At 48.4% G+C, this 20,778-nt stretch overlaps 1 long non-coding RNA gene and 1 other non-coding gene across 8 annotated transcripts; both read right to left on the minus strand.

The window, feature by feature from the left end:
- Window positions 1-3,084: 3,084 nt before the first annotated feature.
- Window positions 3,085-20,778, minus strand: LOC100972281 (uncharacterized). 7 transcript variants are annotated; one of them, XR_010112752.1, is made up of 9 exons: window positions 20,400-20,697; window positions 16,351-16,474; window positions 15,397-15,512; window positions 12,984-13,222; window positions 6,601-9,099; window positions 6,094-6,170; window positions 4,433-4,501; window positions 3,898-4,122; window positions 3,085-3,381 (listed from the first exon to the last, which is right to left on the minus strand). It is a non-coding gene; the product is annotated as an uncharacterized LOC100972281 (long non-coding RNA). The 7 variants fall into 7 exon arrangements; XR_010112753.1 differs by lacking the exon at window positions 16,351-16,474 and adding an exon at window positions 19,962-20,055 and having other exon boundaries at window positions 20,400-20,696; XR_010112751.1 differs by having other exon boundaries at window positions 6,601-13,222; window positions 16,351-20,055; window positions 20,400-20,778.
- Window positions 5,456-5,588, minus strand: LOC112440581 (small nucleolar RNA SNORA9). The gene has a single exon (XR_003028611.1). It is a non-coding gene; the product is annotated as a small nucleolar RNA SNORA9 (small nucleolar RNA).

Below are 20,778 nucleotides of genomic sequence, written 5' to 3' on the forward strand. Positions count from 1 at the left end.
CAGTTCTCTTAGCTTCCAGGCAGACTGGAAAAAGTTCTTTTTCATCCCAGGACAGACTGGGGCAGGTCACACCCATCCTCTAGGAACACTGGGGCAATTCTCTCATCAAAGGTCAAATGGATGCAGTTCTCTCTCATCCTACAAATAGACTGGTGACATTTCTCTTTCACCCCTTCCCTCATACAGGGAGGTCAAAGGGCAGACTCCAGAATTCCCAAACTTCAGTCATTCATGTGCTGCCTTTGAGATTTGTTGTACTCATAAGCACTAGTTTAACTATTGTCTTTCAGTCATCCCATTTTTTAAACTTTGAAGTAATGGATAGGCAAGTTAAGGTTATTTTTTTCTCTCACATACCTTAAAGCAAATGCATTCCTGATAAAACTGAAAGTACTTATTCAAGTACCTAATAAAACTGAGTCATGCACCACTGCGATAAGGGGCCACTGGCCTGAAAAATCCCCAAATTTGTAAGTGGGCAGCCTCTGGCTCCACCCTGGGCCAGACCTGGGGCTCCTCTTGGGCAAATTCAGTCAGTCCTTCGGAACTCTGACAAGTGTGGCCTCCTCCCCACCCCCAGGCTCTTGGGCTGGTGCTTTTGAAGGGTTTCCCAAACCTACACTCAAGTCTGGGAATTCTCACCCAGACTCTTGCCAGCTCATCTGTCTTTTCAAGTTTCACTTCCCCAACCCCCAGGGAGTCAAGCCAACCAGTGGAACCAAGATGGCTGTGTTCCAGTAAAACGTTAAGGACACTGAAATCTGAACTTCGCAAACTTTTCATCTGTCACGTAATCATACTATTTTGGGTATTTCCCCCACCACTAACCACTTAAAAATGTCAAGACCACTCTTAGCTCAGAGATTTGGCTGGTGGGAGGAGTTTGCCCGCCCTTGCTTTAGCTGCTGCTGGTTGCTGGGACCCTGGGCGTCCTTCCTTGGTAGTTTGCACAAATTTGCCATGCATTGCCTCATTTGATTCTCATGACACATGTAGGAGTTACTGTTATTTTCATTTTACATATATTAAAACCGAGGCTGAGATGACATCACTACAAAGGAAGTTCCCTCCTGGGTCAACAGACCTCTGGGCCCTTATAGCACTGAATTCAGTGGGTCCTACTCAAATCCCAGGGAAAAGTCGGTCAGTCAGAGTCACGGCCTGGTCCTCAGAAGGCAGGACAAATGGTAGCTCTATCTGCAGCTTCCCCAGGGCATGCTCCTTACAGGGTATGACTGGTAGAACAGGTAGATGAACAAAGGCAGAGGCTCCTAATGGAAGGACAGGCTTGAGTTAAGCCTGGCAGGGGCTGAGGAAACCATCCTGGCCCTGGTGAGTTTCACTCTCATTATCTCATCTGGATCAGTTTCACAATGCCTGCCTCCACCAGGGCTCCTACGGCTGCACCTGCAGGTCCCTTGCCCTCACCCTCCTCATTGCAACCTTCAAATCCCAGGCTTGCTCTGTTGGTGCTGACCTTGCAGCAAATCCCCAGCCCCAGAAAAATGTCCCCTTTCAGGGGAGTTGCTTTTTCGGCTCTACACAACTGTACCATAACTTAGTATTTCTATTAAAAAATTTTTTTTTACCTCATCTGAGATGATACCATTGGGCTAATTGTAGGGGAATGGCTCTACCTAGGGGTATACTCTCATAGGCCACAGGCCACACAGCTCAACTGAGCCTCCTGGAACTGAGAGTGGAGGCCTAGGAGGTGCTGCCATAAGGCCAGCTCCATTCCCCGCTTCATCCTCCTGGGAGGCTATCAGGAGTTACTGTCTCCTGGGATTTTTTTCTAAGCAGGGGTGTGAGACTTCCAGTTCGTACCCCACTCCCCCCATGGTATAGCTGCAGACTAGACAATCTGCTCAGCTGCAGTCTAGAATTGGCTCCTCAACAAGGGGAGATGCTGTGCCTCCTGTTGCAGGCCCCTTTGGGTGCTTTTCCATTCACTGTCAGTAGTAAATTGGATGTAAGTCACTGGAGGCTGGGTGTGATGGCTCACGCCTATAATCCCAGCACTTTGGGAGACTGAGACAGGTGGATCACCTGAGGTCAGGGAGTTCGAGACCAGCCTGACCAACATGGTAAAACCCCATGTCTACTAAAAATACAAAAATTAAGGCATGGTGGCATATGCCTGTAATCCCAGCTACTTAAGAGGCTGGGACAGAATCGCTTGAACTCGGGAGGTGGAGGTTATAGTGAGCTATCATGCCACTGCACTCTAGCCTGGGCGACAGAGCAAGACTTCGTCTCAAAAAAAAAAAAAAAAAAACGCTGGGCCTAGTGTCTCACGCCTGTAATCCTAGCACTTTGGGAGGCTGAGGTGGGTGTATCATGAGGTCAGGAGTTCCAAGACCAGCCTGGCCAAGATGGTGAAACCCCGTCTCTACTAAAAATACAAAATTAGCTGGGCATGGTGGTGGGCGCCTGTAATCCTAGCTACTTGGGAGGCTGAGGCAGGAAAATCACTTCATCTGGGAGGCAGACGTTGCAGTGAGCTGAGATCATGCCACTGCACTCCAGCCTGGATGACAGAGACTCCATCTCAAAACAAAACAAAACAAAAGTCACTGGTACTTTAATGGCTCTATTTGTCAGGGCTTGGCCTGGCCTGCTGCAACATTCCTTGACAACATCCCCAACACCAACTTGGGGCACATCACACATATTAAGGGTATTACTTCTGTAACTTGTTTGAATGCTTAGGTGAATACCTAAGACTATCTGATGAGACAGAATGTCTTATCGAGCCAACCATCAAATGTTCCTGGAAACCACTCAGGATCTCAAGGTAAAGCTCCTGATGACAGTGCCTTTGTGCACCATCACCTCACTGTAGAACTCAGCCAGTTGGCCTTGGCTTGTGAACTCTCACCACAGCTTGCCACTGTCAGTTGAAACTGGTGGCACATGCACATAAGATGATCAGAGTTCCAAGTGGCTATCTACAAGCATGAGCATTGAGAATGGTGAAATACTTGGGGATCCCTTGGACTTAGCTGACAACTCCTTCAAGAAGACGCAGGGTCTTCCTATCTTTGCATCTGGCATATGTAAAAAAGAGGCAAGACTAAATCACATATTTAAATCCATATTTATTAAATATCCCTTGTTTTTCAATCAGGAGATACCAGAAGGGCCCAGGTCCTGGTGCACAGCAAAGCTTCTCATTCTGGAAGCAGAGAACCTGGCACCCAAACCTAGGGCCAGAGGTCTGTCTGTCAGACCCACAGCCCAGGCCCAGAACTGGAAATTCCTGACTCCTTCCAGAAGGGCAACAAGCGAGGTTTCAAACTTGCTCAATTAAGGTGCCAAGGCTTGCATTCAAATTCAGCTCCACTCCTCACTAGGTGTATTAACACAGGCAGGCCTCATCTGTAAAAATGAGATGAGAAACACTTCAGAGACCTCTTGTGAAAATTAAGTGACATAATTGACACAACTAGGGATTATTACAAACCCCTGTTGCCATCGGTGGCAACAACAGAACTGAACCCTACTTACCAACTCCTGAACCCACTCCCACCATGAGCTGAGAGGCCTGTGACCAACCTCAGTGGCAGCCCATGCCGTTTCCAGGGGCTGAAACACTGGCCACTGACCTAAGGTAACTCCGGAGAAAAGACTATATATGTTGAAACCAAATCACAAAAGCAGTAAAATACCAACCTCAAGAATCAGGGTTCATGAGTCCAAACACTAGACAACTGTTTGTCCCAAAATAGTATTGTGAGCTTGAAGACAATGAACCTTTCTGGGATTCAATCACCTGACTTACCATATGGGAAGGTCAAAATAAGGTGACGGTTTCTGAACTTTTCCTTAGCCAGGTGACTCTAAATAAAACAGGAGTGAAGTGACTTGCCAGGTCAGACCTTCCTGCACACTTACCCCTGCACAGGTTCCAAGGAACAGCCTGGCAGCCACTGAAGGTATCTTCTCTCAGGTCAGGTCCCCTCTAGCTCCAGCATCTCGGGATTGCTGCTGTAGAAACACTGAGGGATGGCAGGCACTCTTGTGCCATGTGCTGGGTCAGGGACACAGAGTGAAGCCACTGGTGAGAGGTGGCTGTCAGGAACTGGCAGCTAACACGGTCACTTCCCAGTTTCATGGACACTGGTAGAAAATACAAAATTCCTCGATTAGGGACAAGGGACCACTGATTAGTCAAAACAATAGCAATAGCCAGAGCATCAGCATTTTCCACCACCCTCCCAAGCCCCAGTTCCCATAGGGGAGTCAGAGGCACCTGCATGAGCCATTGGACTACTACAAGAAAGGAGCGCAGGACTCTACCCTTTCACAACGCACAGCAAGAATGCCTGCCCTCTGCTCTGGAAGAAGGTACTAACCTCTTACCTTCCAAGGTGGTAGAACATGCTTGAAAAGATAGTAAGTGAAAAGGGGTAGCCAGTGCTTTACTCACAAGACTGCTTGAACATGAGACTCAAGGAGGGACCTCAGCATCCTGGGGTGTTCAGCAACTATTCCTGGCCTGAAAAGACAGAATCAGCTGGAAGCCTCTACCTTTAAGAGAGGTGACCCCACCACCCAGAGGAACACAGGAGCTGTGCTGCTCGTGCTATGCTCAAGCCAGCAACACTCTTCTCATCCCAGCCAGTCCTTTAACACACCTAACACCAAGACAAGAACTTGAAGGCATCCATCTCCTTCCCATCCAAACTTCCCACCGGCTTCTATATTCCACTCAGGCTGCAGGGTTAGAGAGGCCTGGCATCAAACCCTGATCTGCTGGTTTGTGGCTGGGCAACCCTGGACACGTAATTCTGACCTTGGGCCCCTCATCTGTACTGAACTTAAAAACGACCTCATGGTGATACCTCAAAGATTTAAAACAATTAAGAGGTCTGGCGCAAAATAGGTGTTCAACAACATTAGCACCTTCCTCTTCCATGAGTTTTTCCTTTAAGATGAGCATACATTGACCTCATCCTCCACTAGCTCCTGGGGCACTCAGCTCCTCTGCAGAACTGAGACTTGGGTTCTCTTTGCTTTGCCTTGTAAATATCCTATTCCATGAGTCTCTCAGGGCAGGACTCTTCCCTGTTATTCCTCTTCACTGTTTCAACTCCTACCCTTACCACCTCTCTTGGCTTCATCCTCAACTTTTATAAGACTTTTGCTTTAAGTGTATAATAAAATAAAATTTGAACTGAGCCTGGAGCACAGCAAACACTCAGGATTCCCTTCACCTTTCACACCAGCATTGTCCAAAACAACTTCCACAGCGACAGAAATGCCCTCTAATCTGTGCGGTCCAATATGGTAGCCACTGGCCACCTGTGGCTACTGATCATCTGAAATGTGGCTAGTGTGAAAATGAAATACAACTCCAAATTTAATTTAATCATGTGTGCCAAGTGGCTACCACATTAGATGGCACAGATCTATACAAGGCCCAGGACACTAGATCCAGGAGGGAGGAAGTCATTGTCTGAAATTTCTATAACCTTGCTCTGGATGGAGCAGGGCAAGGCCTCAAACCGTTTCAAAACTGTTCTAGCAAGCACTGAAGGAATGCATGGGGTCACCGCAGACCCAAGCACGCTGGAGGCTTGCTAACCTCATTCACCCAAATCCCCCACACTTAAGGAATCTGGCAGTCCACTCTCACTAAGCACCAGTCCCTGCTGGGGGCTGTGGGAAGAGACCAGAGTTCAATTAGGCACCTGAGCTTGGTTCCAGGAGCCCAGAGCTACTGATGACTCTCAGGGAAAGATCCTTTCTGGCTAAGGAAGAAGGGAAGGTGTCTTGGAAGAGATAACCTTATTAAATTATTAAATAGATCAGACAACACGAACTTCCACATTAGTCTATGACACTACAATTCTAGCATGGCTTTTCACTGTGACCAGAAACATCCTTATCATCATGTAGTTAATATAAATACTGCCTTTTCCCCTTCATTTTTTTCTCATGTATCTTATGGCTCAGAAATCACTTCTGAAGGAGTAAGTAGACCAGGCACATGAAGTAGATTTCATTTTCCCCATGAAATAATGGTTCAGAGAAAACGCAGGCCTAGTTCCAGGAAGGCAGAGTTGGGGTCTCTGCAACGTGATTTACCGGGGCATCTTGCAAAGGAGTTGCTGTGACAGTAAGCTCTTCCACTTTGAGACCGTCACCTCAGCCACGGCTCCCACCTAGAAGGGAACAAATGCAGTTAGCTCCAAACGCAGTTAGCTTCAGCTTGTGCCTCTGAACCATTATCCAGCTCTAGCTCCTTGCAACGCCTGGCCCACTCTACAGCCTCTCTTGCGGCAGGTCTACACGCCACCCCATGCCTTCCGGTGAGGTCCCTCCTGACCACACGTCCCACCCCACCTACTGGGGTCCACCCAGGTCATGCAGGAGAAGCCCCACTTCTCTGCTGAAAGAGAAGCACGAGGTTACTCATCACGTAATCCCCGAGTCTCCTCCGGGTAAAATGTTCCGAACGCGCTCAACCGCCTCTTGAGAGGAAGTAGCACGTGTAGTGAAGGCTTGGTCTCCAAGAACCACTGGTGCCCCCACTCACTGCGGCCCAGCCTCCCACGCCGCCCGCCACTGTACCCAATCCCCCAGGACCCCTACCTGGGCTCAGGAATGGTCAGGCAACACGTGGGGCCCAGGATGGCGGTGGATGACTAGACTGCCGAAGACCGCGCCGCTGCGACTACGGAGTACGGAGTACGGAGTACAGGTCTCCCAGCCAAGACTGACGCCGCGCGCTGCGCCGCGCACCTCGACGTCACCGCGTAGTCCCGCCCCGAGGCCGTGCGTGGCCGGGGCCACAGCGTTTGGGGTAGATGACGTCACGCGGCCGCGGGCGCTCGCTTGGTAGGGTGTGCTGGGGTGTAGAGTTTAGGGTCCTGAGGCTGCGTCTGCGTGTCAACTCAGTGGAATCTCTCGACCGCCCTTTGTTACCCTCCTTTAGTGGCCAGAAGGCTGGAGTTACGTAATCTGCCCCTACAGCTAAAAGGACGGAGGCCTGACGGCGTGGCCTGGAGGGACGCGCTGAGCCGCTAATGGGTGGTGCCTTCCTGGTGCGGCGGCACAGGCGGGGCTGGGCGGAATCCAAGCACGATGTGGACACGGAGCCTTGGGAATGAACAGGAGCCTGCCTGTGGGAGCATGTGGGAAAGGTGATGCAGGTGGAAGGGCAAATACAAATTATACATAGGGTTTAATTTTCCCTGAGGAAAATAAGGGACGAGAAACCATCCCCTTCCCCTTTTCTTTCAAAATTTCAGCCTCTCTCCTTTCCAAATGTACTCAAGTCTTTTTCTTATATGGCCAGGTTCAACTCAGGAATGTTTCTTGGGAGCCATCTCCTTGAAGTGTAATTGTTGGCTGGGTGCGGTGGCTCACGCCTGCAATCCCAGCACTTTGGGAGGCTGAGGCGGGCGGATCACAAGATCAAGAGATCGAGACCATCCTGGCCAACATGGTGAAACTCTGTCCCTACTAAAAATACAAAAATTAGCTGGGCATGGTGAAGCGTGCCTGTAGTCCCAGCTACTCGGGAGGCTGAGGCAGGAGAATCGCTTGAACCCGGGAGGCGGAGGTTGCAGTGAGCCGACATAGCGCCACTGCACTCCAGCCTGGAGACAGAGCGAGACTCTGTCTCAAAAACAAAGAAAGAAAAAAATGCAATTGTTAAGGGACGAAAGGGCCAAGAGTCCAGCTTCTTAGGAGGACAAAGGCTTAACTTGGCACCTGACTCCAAATTGCAAAACCTACATAATGTGATGGGCTATCTCTACTTAGCTGCATAGAAAAAGTGAGTTTCTGTCTTTGTGTTGCCTTTAGCAGGTTGCATGTGATGTACGGCATCACAATCTGGTTTAATACTTATTCAATAATGGTTTTCTGTCTCTTCTACCTTTGTGGAGAGGTTTCATGGGTTGGGAGGAAACTACCCTCCACCCCCCACCCACTCCCAGGCAGAGGAAAGCACATTGAAAGGTCCTGAAATTGGGAAGGACATGGTTTGCTGGTGATACAGCTAAGTATTACAAGTTTGTAGTGTTCTGGAAGGGTCTCAATGAGGAGCGGGAGATAAGGACGATGTGTTCAAGGGTCTTGAATGATCAGGCTAGAAAAGTGAGAACGTGGTTCTATAAGTAAAAGCAGAGCAGTGCTTGAAACTCGTATTTTATGTATTGCACCTAGTAAATACATTCAATCACTTTACAGTATACAAATCCCATACTTCACTAAGTGTCAAAACCCTAACAGACAGATAAGGCAGAACTGTTATTTCCAGATTACTAACATGGAAACGAAGCCCCACCCAAACAAGTTAAGTGGTTTGTTCAAGACCTCCTACAACAGGCTGGGCGCGGTGGCTTATGCCTGTCATCCCAGCACTTTGGGAGGCCGAGGCGGGGAGGCGGGTTGATCACCTGAGGTCAGGAATTTGGGGCTAGCCTGACCGACATGGAGAAACCCGGTCTCTACTAAAAATACAAAATGAGCCGGGCGTGGTGGTGCCTGCCTGTAATCCCAGCTACTTGGGAGGCTGAGGCAGGAGAATTGCTTGAACCCAGGGGGCGGAGGTTGCGGTGAGCCGAGATCGCGCCATTGCACTCTAGCCTGGACAACAAGAGTGAAACTCCATCTCAAAAAAAAAAAAAAAAAAAAAAAAAGGACCTCCTACAACAGCCAGGGCCTGGTGCAGGTTGTCCTAGCACAGGGTTCACTGGTCTGTCCATTCTGCCACTGCTATGAGATTGTAATGGCCCAACAGGTTCACCTTGCCTGCTGCCTAGGCAGAACCAATTTATCAAGACAGGTGAATTGCAATAGAGAAAGAATAATTCATGCACAGCCAGCTGTGTAGGAAACTGGGACTTTTTTTTATTACTCAAATGAGTCTCCCCAAGCATTTGGAGGTCACAGTTTTTAAGGATAATTTGGAGGGTGGGTGGCATCCAGTGAGTCAGGAGTGCTGATTGATCGGGTCAGAGATGAAATCATAGGGAATTGAAGCTGTCTTGGGCTTGAGTCAGTTCCTGGGTGGGGGCCACAAGATCTGATGAGCCAGTTTATCGATCTGGGTGGTGCCAGCTGATCCATCCAGTGCGAGGTCTGCAAAATATCTCAAGCACTGATCTTAGACTTCAGTGATGTTATTCCCAGGAGCAATTTGGGGAGGGTCAGAATCCTGTAGCCTCTAGCTACATGACTCCTAAATCATAATTTCTAATCTTTTGGCTAATTTGTTACTCCTACAAAGGCATTCTGGTCCCCAGGCAAGATGGGGGTTTGTTTTGGGAAAGGGCTATTATTGTCTTTCTTTTAAACTATAAACTAAGTTCCTCCCAAAGTTAGTTCAGCCTACACTCAGGAATGAACAAGGACAGCTTGGAAGTTAGAAGCAAGATGGAGTTGGTTCGGTCAGATCTCTGTCACTGTCTCAGTTATAATTTTGCAATGGTGGTTTCAAGATGATGAAAGAGTACTGGAAAAGTAAATAGCTACGAAGGGCCGGAGAAGGTGTGTTACTGAAGAAAGTGGGCTCTCCCAAGGGACTGAAAGAGAAGAGCTTTTTAACACAGTGATAACCCCAAAAAATTCACTAGAGAAGTGGGGGATGCGGCCAGGCGCGGTGGCTCACACCTGTATTCCCAGCACTTTGGGAGGCTGAGGTGAGCGGATCACCTGAGGTCAGGAGTTCAAGACCAGCGTGGCCAACATGGTGAAACCCCATCTCTACTAAAAATACAAAAATTAGCTGGGTGTGGTAGTGCATGCCTGAGGTCCCAGCTACTCAGGAGGCTGAGGCAGGGGAATCGCTTGAACTCAGGAGGCGGAGGTTGCAGTAAGCCGAGATGGCGCCGCTGTACTCCAGCCTGGGTGACACAGCGAGACTCCAGCTCAAAAACAAACAACAAAGAGCCAGGCGTGGTGGCTCACACCTGTAATCCCAATACTTTGGAAGGCAGGTTAGGAGTTCAAGAGCAGGCTGGCCAACATGGTGAAACGCCATCTCTACTAAAAATACAAAAAATTAGCCGGGCGTGGTAGCACACGCCTGTGATCCCAGCTACTTGGGAGGCTGAGGCAGGAGAATTGCTTGAACCTGGGAGGCAGAGGTTGCTTGAACCCAGGAGGCAAAGCCAAGTTTGTGCCATTGCACTCCAGCCTGGGCAATAGAGTGAGACTCTGTCTCAGAAAAAAAAGAGAAGGGGAGATGCTTACTTATTATCAAAGTAATTAGAGGCCAGACATTGTGGCCTGTAATCCCAGCACTTCAGGAGGCTCAGACAGGAGGATTGCTTTAGCCCAGGAGTTCAAGACCAGCTTGAGCAACATCACAAAACCTGTCTCTACAAAAAGTTTAAAAATTAGCCAGTCATGGTGGCGTCCGCTGATAGTCCCAGCTACTCAGGAGGCTGAGGTGGTGGGAAGATCACTTGAGCCCCAGAGGTTGAGGCTGCAATGAGCTGTGATTATGCCAATACATTCCAGCTTGGGTGACACACCCAGACCCCGTCTCAAAAACAAAACAAAAAAAACAAACAAAATCAGAAAGGATGCCAAAACATAAAAATCACATTATCAGTTTAATTGTGATTTTGCTGGGAAACTACATGAGACTGGCACAAAGAGAGAAACATGACAGCAGTATTTTAACTGCTTATCAGAATACTAAAAATAACTTTCTTCAAACCCACATCTCAAATGAGTAATTCCATTGTTCTTCCAGGCCAACTAGTGACGCACGATATTTTTCTTCTTAGTTCAGCTAAAATCTGGGCTCTTGTCTCCCGATCAGGAAAAATTAGGCACATGGACACATTGAAGGGTCAGAATGTATTAAGTGAAAAGAAAGCCCTTAGCAAAGAGGCGGTCCTGCCAACAGGCTCCCACTCCACAGATTGAATATCAGGCCACCATACTGGAGCTGAAGAAGCCTGGCTCCCCTGCATAAAGCATGAATTCCTGGTGGCTCCACCCCATTTCCCCAGTGCACATGTAGGCCTCTAATCTGAGCCACTCCACACTGATTTATTTCCCTTACTGCACATGTGTTAAGGGATAGAATTTTTCACTGTAGGCATGTTTAGGCAAGCCCCCTGTGCATAATGACCTGGATGGCATTTGGCTGTCTCCTGCCTCTATCAGTAGCATATTTAGGGGAGGAAAGATGAATTTTCTTGCTACCCTTCTAAATTCTCAGCTAGAGTCCTTGTAACAAAAGATAGATTTTTTTTTTTGAGACAGGGTCTCACTGTGTCTCCCAGGCTAGAGCACAGTGGTGCTATCATGGCTCACTGCAACCTCCACACCCCCAGGCTCAAGTGATCCTCCCATCTCAGCCTCCCAAGTAACTGGGACTACAGGAGCTTGCCACAACACCTGGCTATTTATTTATTTATTTTTGAGACAGAGTCTTGCTCTGTCACCCAGGCTGGAGTGCAGTGGCATGATCTCAGCTCACTGCAACCTCTGCCACCCGGGTTCAAGCAATTCTCCTGCCTCAGCCACCCGAGTAGCTGGGATTACAGGCGCTTGCCACCATGCCTGGCTAATTTTTGTATTTTTAGTAGAGGCGGGGGTTTCACCATCTTGGCCACGCTGGTCTTGAACTCCTGACCTTGTGATCCACCTGCCTCGGCTTCCCAAAGTGCTGGGATTACAAGTGTGAGCCACTGCGCCTGGCCCTAATTTTTTAATTTTTTATTTCGTAGAGACAGGCTCCTGTCATGTTGCCCAGGCTGATCTCCAGCTCCTGGGTTCAAGCAATCCTCTTGCCTTGGCCTCCCAAGATGTTGGGATTATAGGCGGGAGCCACCATGCTCAGCCCAAAAGATTAACAAGAGAAAAACAAATGGAGCTATATTAACATGTATACTTTGCATATACATGTGAGATGCCCAAGAAAATGAGTAATTCTCAAAGGAGTGGCTTAGAATTCAGGTTTAAGTACCATCTTCAGCTAAAAACAAAGAAGGGAGTGAGGAAGGCCAGTTTTGGGAAAAAGACCCGGAGAAGCACAGAAAACAAGTTGCTGCCTTCTCCATTGATAAGGGTCTCTGGTGATTTAGAGTCAACTTTCTCTTCCTGGTACAGAGAGGGAGACACCCTTACAAAGAGCGATTTCTTTTAAGACTGTGAATTTCTCTTTTTTTTTTTTAGTATTTATTGATCATTCTTGGGTGTTTCTTGGAGAGGGGGATTTGGCAGGGTCATAGGACAATAGTGGAGGGAAGGTCAGCAGATAAACATGTGAACAAGGGTCTCTGGTTTTCCTAGGCAGAGGACCCTGCGGCCTTCCGGTGTTTGTGTCCCTGGGTACTTGAGATTAGGGAGTGGTGATGACTCTTAACGAGCATGCTGCCTTCAAGCATCTGTTTAACAAAGCACATCTTGCACCGCCCTTAATCCATTTAACCCTGAGTGGACACAGCACATGTTTCAGAGAGCATGGGGTTGGGGGTAAGGTTATAGATTAACAGCATCCCAAGGCAGAAGAATTTTTCTTAGTACATAACAAAATGGAGTCTCCTGTGTCTACTTCTCTCCACACAGACACAGCAACAATCTGATCTCTCCTTCTTTTCCCCACATTTCCCCACTTTCTACTCGACAAAACCGCCATCGTCATCATGGCCCGTTCTCAATGAGCTGTTGGGCACACCTCCCAGACGGGGTGGCGGCCGGGCAGAGGGGCTCCTCACTTCCCAGACGGGGCGGCTGGGCAGAGGCACCCCCCCACCTCCTGGACGGGGCGGCGGCCGGGCGGAGGCGCCCCCACCTCCCGGACGGGGCGGCTGCGGGGCGGGGGCTGCCCCCCACCTCCCGAACTGGGCGGCTGGCCAGGCGGGGGCTGCCCCCCACCTCCCTCCTGGACGGGGCGGCTGGCCGGGCGGGGGCTGCCCCCCACCTCCTGGACTGGGTGGCTGGCCGGGCGGGGGCTGCCCCCCACCTCCCGGATGGGGCGGCTGCCAGGGAGAGACGCTCCTCACCTCCCAGACGGGGCGGCTGCCGGGCGGAGGGGCTCCTCATATCCCAGACGATGGGCGGCCAGGCAGAGACGCTCCTCACTTCCCAGACGGGGTGGCGGCCGGGGTGAATTTCTCTTTCAAAGGGGTAGTTTATGCTGTTTTCATAGCTTCTGTTTCTCAAAATTACTAGCTCAAAATAATCCTTATGCCAAGGAGGCATATTTTGGGGTGGCATATTCTGGTCTCCTACAGATGTATGCCTGAAAAGAAAATTAGCAATTTGGCTCTAGAAGAATAAACAGTGTTAGCTAATGAGATGTCAAAATGGAACTTGCAAGGTTGCTTCCGTTGGGGGCCACACAGTGTGGCTGTATTTCTGAGGGGTCATTCTGATCCAGAGTTGATTTGGTCCTTCATGATTTATAGGCCTGGAAACTGGATATTAAAATTCACTGATAGTTCACTCTAATCAACTCTAAAGTGTCTTTCCTTCACTAATGAAGTCTATATGGTTTTATCATGTGCACAACAGTCAAAGTGTTGCATGTCATACGTCAAAGAATAACTCAGAGAAGGCCAGGCGCGGTGGTTCATGCCTGTAATCCCAACACTTTGGGATGCCAAGGCGGGTGGATCATGAATGAGGTCAGGAGTTCGAGACCAGTCAGGCCAATATGATGAAACCCTGTCTCTACTAAAAATACAAAAATTAGCGGGGCATGGTGGCACACGCCTGTAGTCCCAGCTACTCGGGAGGCTGAGGCAGAAGAATCGCTTGAACCCAGGAGGCAGAGGTTGCAGTGAGCCAAGAGTGTGCTACTGCACTCCAGCCTGGGCCACAGAGCAAGACTCTGTCTCAAAACAAACAAACAGAAATCAGAGACATCTAGTTAGTTATTTGCAAGCCAGTTCTCATATGAGGGAGACAATTGATAGACTCAAGGACAGATGGCTGAGAGGCACAATAAGAAAACAACTACAGTCAGTTTCGAGACCAGTGAAAAGATTCACTTAAAAAAATTGGCTGGTTGGCTGGCTGCAGTGGCTCACACCTGTGATCCCGACACTCTGGGAGGCCGAGGCTGCTGGATCACCTGAGGTCAGGAGTTTGAGACCAACCTGGCCAACATGGTGAAACCCTGTCTCTACTAAAAATACAAAAATTGGCTGGGTGTGGTGGCGCATGCCTGTAATCCTAGCTACTCGGGAGGCTGAGGAAGGAGTCACTTGAACCCAGGAGGTGGAGGTTGCGGTGAGCCAAGATCATGCCACTGCACTCCAGCCTGGGCAATAGAGCAAGACTCTGTCTCAAAAAAGAAAAAAAATTGGCTGGAAGGCTGGGCACAGTGGCTCATGCCTGTAATCCCAGCACTTTGGGAGGCCAAGACAGATGGATTGCGTGAGTCCATGCGTTCAAGACCAGCCTGGGCAACATGGTGAAACCCTGTCTCTACAAAAAATACAAAAATTAGCCAGTGTGGTGGCATGCATCTGTAGTCCCAGCTACTTGGGAGGCTGAGGTGGGAGGATAGCTGGAGCCTGGGAGGTTGAGGGTGCAGTGAGTCGAGATGGTTCCACTGCATTCTAGCCTGGGTGACAGAGTGAGACCCTGTCTCAAAAAAAAAAAAAAAAATTGGCTGAAATCTAGCAAAAATGCAAATCTGGGAACACTGTCTTTGAATAGGCCAATTAAGTGTAAATTTTCAGTGTTTAGGGGTTTTCTTAAAACCAGGGAAACATTACCTGAACAGGGCCTAGCTGGGAAGCATCTATGAGAAACTATATTCAGGTAATGTTGCCAGTGCCCCTCCACCTCAGTCTCGCTCAGTGTACATAATTTCCCTTATTAGAGTTTATTTCAGATACAAGGAGGAATCCCACATAGTCCGTACCTTCAAAGGAGCTTATTCTAGTAGAGGAAATGTCCTAAACCTGGTTAACTCTAGCATCACAGACATACAGATACAGTTATCTGGAAACTGGAGGAGGGAAAAATTGCATCCAGAAATTTAGTGGAAGATGTGATTATTGAGCTGGGTCACAAAGCTCAACAGCCAAATTCACCAGCAATCTAAAAGACTTGGGTTTAAGCCAGGCGCGGTGGCTCACACCTGTAACCCCAGCACTCTGGGAGGCCGAAGCAGGCAGATCACGAGGTCAAGAGATCAAAACCATCCTGGCCAACATGGTGAAACCCCGTCTCTACTAAAATACAAAAATTAGTTGGGCAAAAAGATTTGGGTTTATTAACCTACCATGACCAGGGAGAGCACCCCAGAGGAAGAAGGGCTGCTTCTCATTACAAGGGAATAGGAAGGGGACTTTGTAAGGTTTGGGCTGGCCCTGAGTAATTCTGAAGAGGGGACAAGGGGAAGTGAGTATCATGGCTATAAAGTTGCTTTCATGAAGTGTGGGCAGTTTAGTAATTGGGTACCTTGGTCTCTTTTGTTCAAGATGTAGGAGCCACACAACAGGCTGGGGAGGTTATTGGTAAGAAAGCAGTAATCATAAGTAGGTGGCTGTTAGGACACTTTACAGCCAATGTGTGACCTGGAGAGAAAGAAAAGATTGTTTTATGTTACAATTGTCTCATTGGTGTCTGTTATGAGAGACTGAATATACAAATAGACAATGGCTGGACCATTTGTACAACTAGAACTCTGACTGACAACCTGCAGAAACCTCCTCAGGAAACCAATTCGTTATCTACAGCAACCAGCCCAGGAAACAAGCCTGCTGTAAGTCATACTTGCAGGAAGCCAGGTGTTATCTCTAGTGACAATCCAGGAGTAACTTTTCTAACAGCCCCTAAAGCCTAGGACTTAATTAATAACTGGCACCCTCTCACCAGATACAAAAATCAACTCAAAATGGATTAAAGACTTAAACATAAGACCTGAAACTACAAAACTACTAGAAGAAAACAGGGGAAATGCTTCAAGACATTGAACGAGGCAAAGATTTTATGGCTAAAATTTCAAAAGCATAGGCAACAAAACCAAAAATAGACAAATGGGACTATATTAAGCGAAACTAAAAAGCTTCTGCACAGCAATGGAAACAATCAACTGAGTGAAAAGACAACCTTTAGAATGGGAGAAAATATTTGCAAACTATTCATGCGGCAAGGGACTAATATCCAGAATATACAAGGAACTCAAACAACTTGACAGCAAAAAACCACAAATAATCCATTAAAAAGTGGGCGAAGAATCAGAGTAGACATTTCTCAAAAGAAGATGTACAAATAACAAATAGGTACATATAAAAAAATACTCAATATCATGAGTCATCAGGGAAATGCAAATCAAAACCACAATGAGATACCATTTCACCCCATTTAGAATGGTTATTATCAAAACGGCAAAAAATAAGGGTGTTGGCACACCTGCAGTCCCAGCTACTTAGGAGGCTGAGGTGGGAGGATCCATTGAGCCCAGGAGTTCAAGGCTGCGGTGAGCTAAGATCACGCCACTGCACTCCAGCCTGGGTAACAGAGGGAAACCCTGTCTCTAAAAAAAAAAAAAAAGACAAAAAATAAGGTTGAGCGTGGTGACTCAAGCCTATAATCCCAGCACTTTGGGAGGCTAAGGCGCGAGGATTGCTTGAGCCCAGGAATTTGAGAGCAGCCTGGGCAACATAGAGACCTCATCTCTACAAAAAGTAAAAAAATTAGCCAGGTGTGATAGCAGACACCTGTGGTTCCAGCAACTGGGGAGGCTGAGGTGGGAGGATCTCTTGAGTCTATGAGATCAAGGCTGTAGTGAGCAGTGATCATACCACTGCACTCCAGCCTGGGTGACAGAGTGAGCCTCATGTCAAAAAAAATTAGTATATATACACAATAGAATACTATTTGGCCATAGGAAAAAAAATGAAAATGTCATTTGCAGCAACATAAATAGAGCTAGAGGTCACTATGTAAGCCTGTAATCCCAATACTTCGGAGGCTGAGGTGGGAGGATGGCTTGAACCTAGGAGTTGGACACCAGCCTGGGCAACATAGTGACCTCATCCCTGTAAATTTTTTTTTAAACAAAAAAACAAAGACAAGTATTGCATTTACTCACTCATATGTGGGAGCTAAACAAATATTCATCTCATTGAGATAGAGACTGGGATGATAGACACCAGAGGCTGGGAAGGGTGTGTGTTGGGGGAAAGTAGGGGGCTGAAGAGAGGTTGGTTAGCATGTACAAACATACAGCTAAATGGAAGCAATAATTTCTCATGTGGGGTGTGTGTGTGTGTGTGACAGATCTTGCTTGTTGCCCAGGCTGGAGTGCAGTGGTGCAATGACAGCTCACTGCAGCCTCGACCTCCTGGGCTCAAGGACCCCACTTCAGGCCCCTGAGTAGCTGGGACCACAGGTGCACACCACTATGCCCAGCTAATTTTTGTATTTTTTGTAGAAAAAGGATCTTACTATATTGCCCAGGCTGGTCTCCAATTCCTGGGTTCAAGTGATCTTCCCAGCTTAGCCTCTCCAAGTGCTCAGATTACGGGTTTGAACCACCACACCCAGCCTAAATTCTAATGTTCCATAGCAGAGTAAGATGACTATAGTTAACAACAATGTACTGTATATTTCAGAATAGCTAGGAGAGATCTGAAATGTCCCCAACACAAAGAAATAAGTGTTCAGGTGATGAATATCCTAAATACCCTGATTTTATTATTACACATCATATGCATGTATCAAAATATCACATGTATTTTGGCCGGGTGCAGTGGCTCATGCCTGTAATCTCAGCACTTTGGGAGGCTAAGGTGGACAGATCACATGAGGCCAGGAGTTCGAGACCAGCCTGGGCAACATGGTGAAACCCTGTCTCTACTAAAAATACAGAAATTAGCCGGGCGTGGTAGTGGGTGCCTGTTATTCCAGCTACTCCAGAGGCAGGGGAATCGCTTGAAACCGGGGGGTGGATGTTGCAGTGAGCTGAGATTGCACCACTGCACTACAGCCTGGGCAATACAGAGTAAGACTCTGTCGCAAAAAAAAAAAAAAAAAAAAAATTAGCCTGGTGTGGTGGTGCATGCCTGTAATCCCAGCTACTTGGGAAGCTGAGGCAGGAGAATTGCTTGAACCTGGGAGGCAGAGGTTGCAGTGAGCTGAAATCATGACACTGCACTCCAGCCTGGGCGACAGAGTGAGACTCTGTCTCACACACACACACAAATCACATGTACCTCATAAATATGTACAATTATTATGTGTTAGCTGGGTGCGATGGCTCATGCCTATAATCCCAGCACTTTGGGAGGCTGAGGAGGGAGGATTGCTTGAGCCTAGGAGTTTGAGACCAGCCTGGGCAACATAGTGTGACCTTGTCTCAACAAAAATATACTAAAATTAGCCAGGCTTGGTGATGCGTCCTTGTAGTCCCAGCTACTTGGGAGGCTGAGATGGGAGGATTGCTTGAGCCCAGGAGGTTGAAGCTTCAGTGAGCCATGACTGCATCACTGCACTCTAACCTGAAGGACAGAGTGAGACTTTATCTCTAAAAATACAAAAGAAACAAAAAATTATTTGTCAATAAAAAAAAAACTGGCAGCTTTCCTAGTTTTTGGTCCTGCTTCCAGCTTAGGAGCAACCAGAGAAAGACAAATATGTGCCCCTAACCAATCACTTGGGATGCCCTGCCTCTTGCTTCCCCAGGCCAACAGCCTCAAATGAGGACATCCCTGGAGGCTTCCCTTTTTTCACTATAAAGCTTACCCACTCCTCTGCCTGACATTGAGTCTCATCCAAATACAAATGATGGTGGCTGACTCCCTTGTTATAGCAAGCTAACAGCCTTTTTGCTTTTCTCATTTTATTGTCTTTATTCCCAGTTATCACCATCTGATCATTAGCCAGTGGATTTTTACTTGAAGCATGAACCTGTGTATGCAAAGACAGGGCAAAGGTATTCTGATGGATAAGAACAGCCTGAGGAAGTCAGCACATCCAGAGTTAGGCTAAGAGAAGTTTTAGTAGTGTTGTTTACTGTATTATGGAGTGATAAATATGCATTTGTGGAAGACGGTGGAAGACTTTAAATATCAGGCCTGTGTTCTGTGAATGGTGGGAAAATAATGATAACCAGATGCGCTACATCATTTGTGTGTGCAAATGTGGCAAGCTGGATTATTGCAGAAGGCAGATTGAAAGGGTGTTTCCACTATCTCTGCTTTATCTTGCAGAGAATGGAATACTCATGCCTTTGGAGAGGTCTAGAGACCAAGTATTTCTTTTGAATATCAGTATAACATAGGCCCAGTCAGGAGACAGAAACACAGTAAAGAAAAGTTTAATATAAAGAATTATTAGGCCGGGCGCGGTGGCTCACGCCTGTAATCCCAGCATTTTGGGAGGCCGAGGCGGGTGGATCACTTGAGGTCAGGAGTTTGAGACCAGCCTCAACATGGAGAAACCCTGTCTCTACTAAAAATACAAAATTAGCTGGGCGTGGTGGTGCATGCCGGTAATCCCAGCTACTCGGGAGGCTGAGGCAGGAGAATCGCTTGAACCCGGGAGGCAGAGGTTGCAGTGAGCCGAGATCTCACCACTGCACTCCAGCCTGGGCGACAGAGTGAAACTCAGCTCTGTCTCAAAAAAAAAAAAAATTAGTTGAGACAAATACTGGTTCTCTTTGTTAACAGTTTACATTCTGGCCGGGCGCGGTGGCTCACACCTGTAATCCCAGCACTTTGGGAGGCCGAGGTGGGCGGATCACGAGGTCAGGAGATCCAGACCATGGTGAAACCCCGTCTTTACTAAAAATACAAAAATTAGCCAGGTGTGGTGGCTGGCGCCTGTAGTCCCAGCTACTCGGGAGGCTGAGGCAGGAGAACGGCGTGAACCCGCGAGGCAGAGCTTGCAGTGAGCCGAGATCCACGCCACTGGCACTCCAGCCTGGGCGACAGAGCAAGGCTCCGTCTCAAAAAAAAAAAAAAAAAAAAAAACCCAAAAAAAACACAGTTTACATTCTAGCTGTGCTACAAAGTTCTTACCGGCAGATTGGTTTAGTGGCAAAATAGCAGACCTGCTGGTGACTCCAATTTGTAGTGTGCTTTTGGGCGAATCACCTCATTCCCCGGACCTCATCTGGAAAATGTGGAAATTATACCAGATGACTGGTAAGGTTCTACGATTTTATTCTGATAGGGTCTGCACATCCTTGTGGTTGCACTTCTATTTTCCAAATGTGTTTGTCTAAGGCAGGCAGACTTTAGAACAGAGAAGTACTAGAAAACGGATTCCCTGTGGCTCAGGGAATAAAGTGGGACACAAGAAAAAAGAAAACCGCACCGCACCCAGACTCTTGGCGGGACGCCCTGCCCCTCAACAGTGGCCGCCTCCTCGCGCCCCTCCTTCGCCATCTGCCGGCCGCGTCCCCTCCCGCCAGCCCCCGTCCCCCGTCCCCCGCCCCCCGTCCCCTTTTCAGAGACCTGAGCTCCGCCTCCCTGGACGCGAGGCAGGCTGGGAAGTCGGCCGCCGTAAAGATGGCGGCAAATTGAAAAAGTTGGAGCTACTCCCGCGCGCGCTCCCGCGCGCGCTGAGTGGGCGAAGCGAACAGGGGGCTGGACAGGTGCGTTCTCGCGGCCGTGCAGAAGCGAAAAGCGGGTAGGAGCGTTTCCGGCTCTCCTGAAGGACGCGGGGCGGGGTGGGGGTGGTGCAAGGCAGGCGCGTTCTCGGCCGTCCTGAAGGGGCAGGATCTTCAGCCTGTGGGCGGTGCTCTCGCCGTGAGCGGGGCCAACGGGCCGTGTTCTCCCTGAAGGGGCGGGGTCTGATCGCCGCGGGTCCGATTCCCTTGGGCCTGAAAGTGAG

The sequence above is a fragment of the Pan paniscus genome, chromosome 6 (genome assembly GCF_029289425.2).
Source record: "Pan paniscus chromosome 6, NHGRI_mPanPan1-v2.0_pri, whole genome shotgun sequence".
Lineage (NCBI taxonomy): Eukaryota > Metazoa > Chordata > Mammalia > Primates > Hominidae > Pan > Pan paniscus.